Source organism: Halichoerus grypus, chromosome 13 (assembly GCF_964656455.1).
Source record: "Halichoerus grypus chromosome 13, mHalGry1.hap1.1, whole genome shotgun sequence".
Classification (NCBI taxonomy): domain Eukaryota; kingdom Metazoa; phylum Chordata; class Mammalia; order Carnivora; family Phocidae; genus Halichoerus; species Halichoerus grypus.
In genome coordinates, this window is record NC_135724.1 from 13,683,216 (window position 1) to 13,695,295 (window position 12,080).

Sequence of the window (12,080 nt, forward strand, 5' to 3'; positions counted from 1 at the left end):
TCCACCCCAAACAGCCTGGTTAGCAAACATTTTTGTGCTGGTATATTGAGCAGTTTCCCACTGAAGTGTCAACCGAATTTACCCTTCAGGGGGCCGAGCAGGATTTCCCGAGCCTGCAGGGTCAGAATTTGTAGAGTGCCGCACTAGAATGCCCCACGGGGTCACTGTTACATGTCTGCTTTTCCACACAGATCATAGGAACTTCTATGCAGCGGGAATAGCTGAAATGCCCTTCTAAAATGCATATTTGGGGGAGGGGGAGGGGCTGGTCCGGATTCCTGGGAAAGCAGTGTACTCGGATGTCATCTGCTTCTTTCTCTGGGATACAGTCAGTCTGAGGTCTCTGGTTGGTTTGTCAGTCCAGTTGGATATTGTAGCCTTTTTAAAATGAGAAACGAGAATTCACTAGTCAATCCTTCTAAACCAGCAGCACAAGGATGGGTTAGTAATAGCTGATATGGTTCCTTCCAGCCAAGAGGTAAAATGCATACTTTAAACACAAATGCATATTTTAAAGCCAAATGAAATTGACACAGATTAATTAGAAATTTGCAAATATTTATGCTGCTTGATCAACAGTCCTGCGGGTAGAATGAGGATTCACCTGTGGGCAATGTATTCATAGTAATATCAACTCACACTTTCCTCGCTCATTAAAATGTCTTTCAAACAAAAAGTACAATGATGAGATTTAAATGTTATGGGAACATTTGAAGTCCATCCACTTAGATCAGTCATAGGGCCACTGTGGAAATAAAAGACATTTTAGACTTTTCTAGAAATCTAGCCATGTTCCTCTCCAGTGTTTATGGAGGGTCTTCAGAGATGACTAGGGGTGAGGACAGAGTGCAGGACAAGAGGTTTATTTCCAACCCAAGTAACTCTCCTTGCTCTGCAGGTGTCCTGGTTTAGCAAGTATTCTCCTTATGAAAGGCTATTTGCTGGAGTTTATCTGATACAAGCTCTGAAATGCTGTCCCTTCAGCAATGGAAACTGTCAGATCCTTTATCAGGTGACCAGTTAAGCAGAAAAGGACTCCGTTGGAGAAGACGGTCACACCAAACCCAGAGAGAGAAATTTCTTAATGTGCTGTCTTAGAGCTGGGAGAGCAAGGTAAACAAGGAGGGGGCATTTCCACGTGCCTGCTTTTTGCAGGGTACTCCTAAGTGCTTAAAAAATCATATCTTGCTTTAGCCTAACAAAATCCCCAGAAGACAGGCAGACTCCAAAATCCTCATCTTGGTCTACTAGGCCATAAGTGATCTTGCTCCTTGCCGCCTCTCTGGTCCCCACTTTCTTATCCTTTGCTGGCCCATTCTACCCAGCCACACAGCTCTCTTGACTGTCCTTTGAAGCCACCAAACAGGCTCCAGCTCCGGACGTCTGTGCACTGCTGTGATGTCTCCCTGTCTGGGTGCTCCTCCCCTGGATGAACAGCAAGGTGCCGCTCCCTCTCTCGTGTAGGCCTGCTCCCAAATGACCCTTCCTTATTTAAATAGCACCTCTCCCATGCTTATCCCTTCACCCTGCTTAATTTTCCTTCATAGCATTTGTAGTGGGTTGAACCATGTCCCCCCAAATTCAGGTCTACCCAGAACTTCAGAATGGGACCTTATTTGGAAATATGGTCTTTGCAGATGTAATCAACTAAGCCAAGGTCATACTGGATTAGTATGAACCCTAAATCTAATGTGACTGGTGTCCTCATAAAAAGAGGAGAGGACACACAGAGATACACACTCAGGGAGGGTGCCATGTGGCTATGCAAGCAGAGATTGGAACGGTGCAGCTGTAAGCCAAGGGATACCAAGGACACAAACAACCACCAGAAGCTCGGAAGAGGCAAGAAAGGTTCTTTCCTAGAGCCTTGCCAACACACAGACTTCAGACTTGCAGCCTCCAGAACTGTGAGAGAATAAACTTCTGTCATTTTAAGCCACCCAGTTGGTGGTACTTTCCTTGTTACAGCAACCTGAGGAAACTAATAGAGCTAAAATGAAAAACATAAGAAACAACAAGTGTTGGCGAGCATGTGGAGAAAAAGGAACCTTGTGCACTGTTGGTGGGAATGCCAACTGGTACAGTCGCTGTGAAAGACAGTATGGAGGCACCTCAAAAAATTAAAAATAGAACTACTCTACAGTCCAGGAATCACATTATCAGGTATTTACCTAAAAAATACCAAAACACTAATTCAAAGGGATACATGCACCCCTATGTTTATTGCGGCATTATCTACAATAGCTAAACTATGGAAGCAGCCCAAGTGTCCACCGACTGATGAATGGTGAGATATATATATATACACACACAATAAAATATTATTCAGCCATAAAAGAATGAAAGCTTGCTATTTGCAACAACATGGAGAGAGCTAGAGTATAATGCTAAGGAAATAAGTCAGGGAAAGACAAATACCATATGATCTCATTCATATGTGGAATTTAAGAAACAAAACAAATGAGCAAAGGGGAAAAAAAAAAAGGGAGAGAGACAAACCAAGAAACAGACTCTTAACTATAGAGAAGAAACTGATGGTCACCAGAGGGGAGGTGTGTGTGTGGGGGGAATTGGGGATGAGGATCGAAGAGTATACTTATCATGATGCAAAAATAAAATAAAACGATAAAAAAAGAACAGAAAACTCATACAGCATATGTCACCACCTGACAGAGTCTATATTTATTGGTTGGCTTGTTGTCCTTAAGACATAGTCGTTAAGACAAGGCTTTTCTTGGGGCGCCTGGGTGGCTCAGTTGTTAAGCGTCTGCCTTCGGCTCAGGTCATGATCCCAGGGTCCTGGGATTGAGCCCCGCATCGGGCTCCCTGCTCCGCGGGAAGCCTGCTTCTCCCTCTCCCACTCCCCCTGCTTGTGTTCCCTCTCTCGCTGTCTCTCTCTGTCAAATAAATAAATAAAATCTTTAAAAAAAAAAGACAAGGCTTTTCTTGTCACTGCTGTTCATTGCTGTATTTCTAGTACCTAGAGCGGTGCCTGGCATATTAGCAGCACATAGTAAATGTTTGTTGAATGACTGAATGAAGAATGAATATTCCCATTTTACAGAAGAAGAAACTGAGGCTCAGAAAGATTCCACTGAGTTCAAGGTCATCTAGTTAATAAACAGCAGAACTGGATTTTAGGCCTGCCTGACTCTAAAAATCATAACCTTAACCACACTGTTCAGGCTCTTATTACATTGCCAAGTTTTCTCTTTTAAAACCTACCAAAAGATACAGCAATCCTTTCAGCTATTTAGAGTCTGAAACAAAGTTCGAGCAAACAACTGGAATACACATGGAAGTTAATTCTTTGGGCGTTTGTTATTATCGCTTAGCTTTGACAGACATCAAACTCAATTCTTTTTGTGTTGGTTACAGTGGTCATGTCTCTCTCTCTTTTACTGAAAGCATACTAAGTTGTATCAGATCAACTTCTCTCAAACTAATAGCAGTCCACTGACCACACAAATTCAGAAGTCCTTTCGCCTAGATGCCTTTTGTTAATTTGTGTACAGCTGGTCTGTGGAATAAATATTAGTTCCATTAATGCTGAGTAAATACCCATTTTGTACACAGAATTTTACCTTACGTTGTTCATACGACTACATTTCTCTGTCTTCCTAACAGTACATTTTTCTTTGTCTTCTTAAATTCAAACCAAGAGTATAGGTAAGCTTTCTCCAAACTGAAATGTGTAATGATCTTGAGGTCTTATCTGGAATATACAAAGAACAAAATATCTTCACCAAATATGGCAAAAAGGAAGGAAGGAAGGAAGGAAGGAAGGAAGGAAGGAAGGAAGGAAGGAATGAAGGAAGGAAGAAAGGAAGGAAGGAAGAAAGGAAGGGGAAGAGTTGTTTTGAAGTGATCCATTTCTAACGAGGGCATTGGAATTCCCAGTTTCACCTTTTGGCAAAGACTTCTTTCCTCCATTTCATTTTTGCTTGTTTGTTACTTTTAATTTCATTTCTAAAGCAAAGCAACACAAAGCCCTTACCATTCTTCTTGTGTTTCGGGAACATGGAGTTTCCCCAGTCACCAGTTACCAGTCAGTGTGTCTCCCCTGGAAACAGAATATAGAAAAAAAAAAAATACTTTTAAAATTCATTTTGCCATCTCACCCCACAGCTTGGCAAAGCTTTGGCAAAATAATAGTGTCCAGATTGAGTAAGGATGGCAAGGAGGCGGCACACCCAGTCATTAGCGCAAAGTGGTCAAGTGCGTGGGTCAAGTGCAAAGTGGTCAAGACAGCTGGTTCAAATCTCAGCTCCCACATTTCCTGCCATGTGCCTGGGGACCGGGAGATGGAGAACAAGAAAAGCATCGATGTGCATCTAATTACTGCTTTGACTACGCTGTCATCCCCACCATTCCTCTGGAATGGAAGCTGCTAATAGTTTCACATTGTTGGATGAGAACTAGAAACCAGTAACCAAATATACTTAGAACAGAAAGCATTAGGGGGAGAAACAAAACCTCGGGGATGAATTTACTTTGAAACAATTTTGCCAGATTATTTCAGTAGGTAACATGAGCATACCAATATGTTTTATTTTATAGAAAAATAGATGATTAAGTTCACATGCATACATTTAGGTATTCAGATACATCAATTTATTCAGAGGAACATTTAATTTTAGCATAAATTCAAAGAGGTTGAAAAGTGCTTAAATAGGAATTGTAAAGATCTACCTTGATTAGATGTCCTATCCACTGTCTTCCATTTTTCCATGTTCCCTGAAATGAAGTAGAAATCACCATTGCAAACTAGAAGGTGTGGCATCTTTGTTTTGGGGAGACAGGCATAAAAGAATTGTGTGACAGCTCATCATTAAGCAAATTAATAATGTCCTAATAAATGTAACTGGGGCACATTGTGGCTGGATCAATTTTTCTGCAGCTGCTTTGGAAACAGACTTTCTGGGGACCAGCAGGAGGCCTTGTCATTAATAACGGCTCCTCTTTACTTTCTTTCCTTCGGCTACGACTAATTTGAATAAAAATCTCATTTTTAAAACACTGGATTAAAGAAACACATTTTTGAGGAAATAATAATTCCCTTCCCCTACCCCACTCTGAAGCAGACCAAAAAAATCTCTATTAGCACACAACAGCAGCTCCGTGAAAAGACCGGAATGCCTTTTGATTGTCTGCTTGGCTGACCAGCCGGATGTGGTGAGGGGCTGGACGTGGTGAGACATTTTCCCAACTGTGATGCTTTTGAGTTCTCTCAAGCCGTAGAGATCTGGGCAATTACAGGGCATTACTTCTTGGAGGAGCCCTACAGCAGAGTATAAGAGCCTACAGCAACCAGGACCCCCACACCCCCATGGAAAGAACGGGAAAGAATTAATGACGTGCTTTGGGTTGCTAATGTATTCTAAGAACGGTCAGTGAAGTCTCCCTTGTTTTCTTTAGAAACCAACTGCTTGATTATAGGAATCTTTTCTATGATGCCATTTTATTGTGCTTAGAAAAAAATCCTAGCTGTTCTCAATTTGCATGACATCATTAGAACAACAACAGAGGGAATAGAGAGAGATCAATAAATAGTAACATAAGCATCCTACACAGCAGCCAACATTGTGAAAAGGGAAAACAAAATATAATACATTGCTTCCCCTTTCAACTATGGCCCAGCAAGTACTCTAAAAAGAATGCAAATATATAAATAGGGCCTCCCACCCACCTCCCAGTAACATGTATTATCTTAATGATTTCATGTTTAGGTGGTACCTTTCTCCAGAAGAGTTTGCATGAAAGAATATTTTCCAATTTCCCCATATGAAGTGGGTAAGACAGACCAGACAAACATGAAATCCTTAATCTTGAACATGACCACATAATTACAAGGTGGTCTCTTGTGGAAAATGGCTCCTTGGTAGAGGTGAATAAACTATTCTTAGCACAAAAGGCCAAATATCAGATCTGGAAGGATCACTTATTAAGTGACAGTCTGGTCCACGGGGGGAAAATCTACTATTTTTATTTTCTGGAAGGTCATCTCCAGTGTTGAGTGTATATTTTGGCTTGTGGTGTGCTGATACATTTAAAAAGTGTTTAAATACCTATGTTTTTGAAAACATACACATGGTACCACATTCAAAAGATACAAAGGGGTTTACAGGGAAAAGTCCCTATCCCATTCCCATGCTCCAGGGTAAAGCACTATTATCCATTTCTTATATTACCTTCTAGAAAAATTCCTGTGTACACTAGGAAATACATGTCTTGAACCTTGTTTGGGATGGATTTTTTTTTCCACTTATACTTTATCTTGGATATGGTTCCACATCGGTACATAAAACAGGCTTTGATATATTTAACACATTACTGAAGGACATCTTATAAATAAATGATAAAAGTGTTTGATTTTTACCTTAAGGACACCAGGAGTTTTTTTTTTTTAAATACCTATATTGAAATACAATTTACACACCATAAAATTCATCCATTTGAAGTGTACAATTAAATGATCTTTGGTACATTTACTGACTTGTGCGACCATCACTACAATCCAATTTTTGAACATTTCCATCTCCCCAATAAGATCCCTCCCACCTGTTGACAGTTACTCTCTGTTCCTAATCCCAGACCCAGGAAACCACTAATCTATGTGTCTACGGGTGTACCTTTTCTGGATGTTTCAGATAAATGGACTCATATAGTGTGTGCTCATTGTAACTGGCTTCTTCCGCTTAGTATAATGTGTTCGAGGTTCAACCATGTCATGACGGGTATCAGTAGTTTATTCCTTTGTATGGCTTAATAATATTCTGTTGTATGGATATAACACCTAGTGTTTATCCGTTCACTGGTGACAGACATTTCGAGTGTTTCCAGTTTGGGGCTACCGTGAATGCCACTCTGACCACGCACGAGTGAGTTTTGTGTGAACATATGCTTTCATTTCTCCTCCGTAGATGCCTAGGAATGGAATGGCTGGGTCATATGGTAGGTGTATGTTTATCTTTTTAAATACCTGCCAAACTATTTTACAAAGTGGTTGCACCATTTTACATTTTCACCAGCAACACATGAGGATTCACTGGAATCTTCAATTTGGCTACTAGAAATAGGCTTTGCCTTTAAACTGTAGGTTGGTTTAGAGCCTCTTATGGGTTGAATTGTGGGCCCCCCTCCCCCCCCACAAATAAAAGATGTTTAAGCCCTAACCTCCAGTACCTATGAACATGACCTTATTCGGAAATAGGGTCTTTGCAGATGGTCGGGTTAGGATGAGGTCATTAGAGAGAGCTCTAATCCAATATAACTGTGTCCTTATAAAAAAGGGAAATTAAACACAGAGCCAGATACTCAGAAAAGGAAGACATGGTGAAGACTCAGGAAGAACATCATCTACAAGCCAAGGATCACCTGGGGGGCTCCCAGAAGCAAGGAGAGAGTCCGGGAACAGATTCTCCCTCAGAGCCCTCAGAAGGAAACAACCCTGCTGGTGCCTTGATCTTGGACTTCTAGGGTCCAGAACTGAGACAGTAAAGCTCTGTTATTTAAACCCCCCCCATTTGGTGGTATTTGTCATGGCAGCCCTAGCAAACTAATACAGGTGGTCAACTCTCCAGCTGTAGAACGAGATACAGTGTGTTTAAACAAATCTATTATCAGAGCAGTGAATAAATTGTATCTTCTAAGAAATAACTAGGGAAAAAATAACAGTGAAACTGTCTCTAGAAACCATCTCCTTTACCCAGTAACTACAGAGCTGTCTGATTTATGGCCAGCCTTATTACATAAACTGTCTCTTTCTAGACCTTGAACAATGCTGGGCCTGAGTGTAATTATAGTACAGGGGCCTCTTGAGTAAAGCGAGATTGTGACCATATGCGGTGATTAGCCCACTTAACGAGGGGAAAAGGAAAGATTTAAGTCATTTCAGTTTTTAGGATACTTTCGTTTACTGATTCTACCGTGGAAACCAAAACTCTCACTTTTTGTCTTCCTTTTGCTGTCCATTTATGTAGGTAATAATATGAGGGAAAACACTTATTTTTCCCATAGTGGGCATGAGGATCCCCTGGTGTTAGAATGTATATTCCATTAACTCCTCCAAATCTGCTGTCCACCTTCCTCCACTCTGCTCCGTGCCGCAAGCTGACCCATGAGACCAAATTAATTGGCCCCCACCTTGCTGCCCTCTGGCAGGGTTCACTAATTGGAACACTGGGGAGGGAGCAGGGGGTGCAGAAAGGACAGGTGCGTGTGAGGTCGGGGCCCTCGTTCTCCTGCTCCCTCCCTCTCTGGCCACTGCTGGGTGGCTGTGCCTCCCAAAGGCCTCAGCTCTCATCAGTCTGCCCTCTCTCTGGGTTCTGGGAACTGCTCCTTGCCCTTGCCTCAGGGTTCTTAAGGGTACATAGTACCCATGTCTTGCTGCTTAACAAATTACCACAAACTCAGGGGCTTAAAAGAACACACACTTACCATCTCACATTGTCTTAGTCCAGTCGGGCTGCCCTAACAAGGCGCCGCAGAGTGGGCACTTACAAACAACAGAACTTTCCTTCTCACCATTCCGGAGGCTGGGAAGTCTGAGATCCGAGTGTCGGCATGGTCAGGTGAGGATCCTCTTCCAGCTGCGGATAGCTGCCTTCTCTTGGTGCCCTCACGTGGCAGGAAGAGGGCAAGAGAGCTCTCTGGGTGTCTCTTATGAGGGCCCTAATCCCATTCATGAGCGCTCCACCATCATGACCCAATCACCTTGGGAAGGCCCCACCTCCTAATACTGTCACATCGGGTGAGGATTTCACCATACGAATTTGGGGAGGGGGTTCACAAACGTGCAGGCTATAAGGCAGAGTTCCTAGGAGTCAGGAGTCTGGGCATGGCTTAGCTGGGTGCTCTGCCCAGGGTCTCAAAAGGCAACAACTTAGGTGTGGGCCTGGCGGCACTCTTTTCTAGAAGGTAGGGTTTTCTTATTGGTGGAATTCAGTTTCTTGCAGTTGTTGGACTGAGGTCCCTGCTTTCTTGCTGGCTGTCAGCCGAGGGCTGCTTTCAGCTCTTAGAGGTCACCCATACCTCCCTCCCACATGACCCTTTGACAACAGGGCAGCTCACGTCCTCAGGGCCAGTGGGGGCTCTCTCCTCTGGTCTACCATGATGTAGGAGTCTTGCACAGCGACTTAATCACCGGAGTGACATCCATCTGCTGCATTCCTGTGGCTACGAGCAATTCACAGGGTCTGCCCACATTCAAAGGCAGATTTGACAAGGCTGTGACTCATTGGAGGTCATCCTAGAATTCCGCCTGCCATTGGGTAGCAAGGCAGTTCACTCTTCCTACCCTGGAGTTGTTTTCCTGAAACTCTGCCTATGCCTTTGTAAACGGTCCCTCAATTAAATTCTCCTCAGATTACCCCATTGGAAAGTTCCATCTGTTCCTTCCAGGACCCTTATGATACAATCCCTCTGCAAGTGGCTTGCTTTGGGAATGTGCTTTCCCGAGTCTTCTGTGAGCTGGGGCCAGCTGCTGGCTAACCTTGAGGGAGCTGAGACAGAGCTAAAGTGCCTCGCATGGCACAGGAAAGAGCGTCCATGGTTTCCACTTGGCTGCAGTCGGGGAGGATGATGAGGGGAAGAGCAGATGACTAACGGGGAGGTGGGGGATGAAATGCCGAGTGGTATGCAACTAAACCCTCTCACAGCCCATAGAACGTACATTGCTCACTCCTGCCTCAGGTGGGCATCTTCTCTCAGCGGAGCGGAAGGAAGGGCAGAGTCCTGCTTGGAAGTGGGTTTGGAGCACGAATGCAGCATGCCTGCATTCTGGGGCCTATGTGGGCCGTGTGGCACCGGAACTCCCGTGACACCGGAAGCCATACTACTTCCCATCAGCACTTGCAAAACTCATCTATTTATGGTCTTCATAAAATTTTTAACTTTCTTTTTTCCCCCCAATTATTTCGCTGTAGAACATTCATTTCCATACTTTTTAAAGACATTTTTCTTGTTAAAAAGTTCCCATGTTCCTAGAGCACTCAGCACCATGCAGAGAGAGACCCTACCCGAAGCTTGAAATCTCACCCTGTGACTAAGCATTCCGCATCTGAGATCATTTCCTTCACTGCCATGCAGTCATCCTGTGGTCTATCTTCATAGGACCCAAGGCCAGAGAAGTAACACTAGAATATAAGCAGCCTGAACAAGGGAATGGTTCACATCTTGCATATTCAAGTGAGTATTTGAGAGATGTGGAAGCATCATCTCAAAGCCCACTGAATTGCTTCCTGAAGACAAACTCCTGTGAGTCACCAGGGCCATTCCCAGAGGCAGCATGAACAGTGGTCTTCAAAACGTAGTCTACAGACCAGCAGCCCCAACATCACCTGGGGCACTTAGGAGAAATGTTTTGCTGGGCCCCACAGACCTACTGGATCAGCAAGCCTGCAGGTGGGGCCCAGCGATCTATGGTTCAACGAGCCCTCCAGGTGCTGCTGATAGATACTAGTGTGAGAACCTCGGGCTGGAGGCAGGATTAAGGACCTAGTCACTTTCACTTGCGTGTTTAAGGGTAGCGCCCTTTAAGAGCAGAGAGAGAGGGAAAAAGAATTCATCTCATTCCTCCTAGCTGAGAAGCAGCCGTGTGATGGCACCTGTTTAAAAATCAGCTCTCCAGGGTCTGGAGTGTGGGAGACACAGGCCCTGCTTTGTAGTAGTTGCCAATTTCCGTGGTGTAAATACCGCCACGGCAGCCGATTTCTAGCCACCAACGTGAGGTCTCGGAATGCAGGGTCTTGTCATCTGACACAGACAAGTTCCACTACTTGGTCAGATTAGGGAGGGGACCTGTAATTCGGCCCTTGGTAAATCCAGTCCTTCTCCCCAGGGTTGTTTATCAGGCTGGAAAATTCCCTTAGATCAGGGTTTCTCAATCTTAGTGCAGCTGACCTTTGGACTGGCTAATTCTTTGCCCTGGGCATTGTACGAGGGAGCAGTATCCCCGCCTCTACTCATCAGATGCCCGCAGTGCCCCCACCTTAAGAAAAACTGCCTTAGATTGACCTTAACCATTCCCAGTTCTTTAGGGGGATCTTTTCTTATACAACCACCCTTCAGGCTATTCTAATTCCATCCCCCCAACTCCAAGGCTGGCAGCTTTCTTTCCTCTGCTAACTCTACCCAGGCATGGACGTGACTTTGCGACCAGCTGCCGGTCTTGGCTCATTATTCCTTCTGCTTCTTCTCATGATGGCTCTGCCCTGTGGTCCAGATCCTGGTTCTGCCATCAGCACCTTTCAGGCAGAAAGGATGGGGGGCTTTCCCAGCAGCTGCACAAGCACTTCTACCTGTCACCGTTTCCTTGTTCTTCCTTCATTGTTCCTGGGCAATTCGACATCACTCTTCCTTCCCACCAGACTAGGAAGTAAAATGATTTCTTTGCCTCTAATCTCCCTCTCCTTCTTTACTATCTGCTTTAAACAGTCGTAAATGAGTTTTATCTCCATATAACGTAAAAGCCCTTCCAGTCTGTTAGACATTTCATAGTACTTGCCAAGCACCCCTGCCCTCTGCAAATAGACCTAAGTGAACAAAATCAGGAAGATTTCCTCAGCCTCTAACATTTAAAAATCATTATTAACCAGTTACACAGCAAGAGTGAGGAAGGCAAGTACACCTGATGCTCTCTGTGACAGAGAGAGCATCAGTACCTGGAAAGTAAGGTTCCTTGCTCGGGGCTACGTGGAACATCGGGTAGAAGGGACAAGCCCATGGCAGGTGCTGCCGAGAGTCACCACGCGACGCCATGTCCTCTCCACAGCCAGTTACTTCTCCAGTCCTGTCCCCCGAGCTTCCATGGCAGAACTGGAGTTCAACAGTTTCCGTTCAGCTGGTCCAGATATTGAAAGGCTCATCATCTAAGGGGTTGAAGATACAGGAAGCTATTTTTAAAAGGCATTTTTTAGAATGACCATTTTTTTTTCCTCTTTTTAACTATGTACTTTAGAAACTGGAAGTTGAGACAGATGACCTCTGATAATTCTTCCCAATTTAGAATTACTAGAGTTCAAATGCTACTCTTAAACATATTTTAAATGCCACGACTCAAAAAAATCAGATTAGCCAAT

General features: G+C 44.0%; 1 long non-coding RNA gene across 1 annotated transcript; it reads right to left on the reverse strand.

The window, feature by feature from the left end:
* Positions 1-11,864, reverse strand: LOC144379764 (uncharacterized). The gene is made up of 4 exons (XR_013443129.1): positions 11,664-11,864; positions 4,693-4,737; positions 3,998-4,063; positions 1-378 (listed from the first exon to the last, which is right to left on the reverse strand). It is a non-coding gene; the product is annotated as an uncharacterized LOC144379764 (long non-coding RNA).
* Between the last annotated feature and the right edge of the window lie 216 nt (positions 11,865-12,080).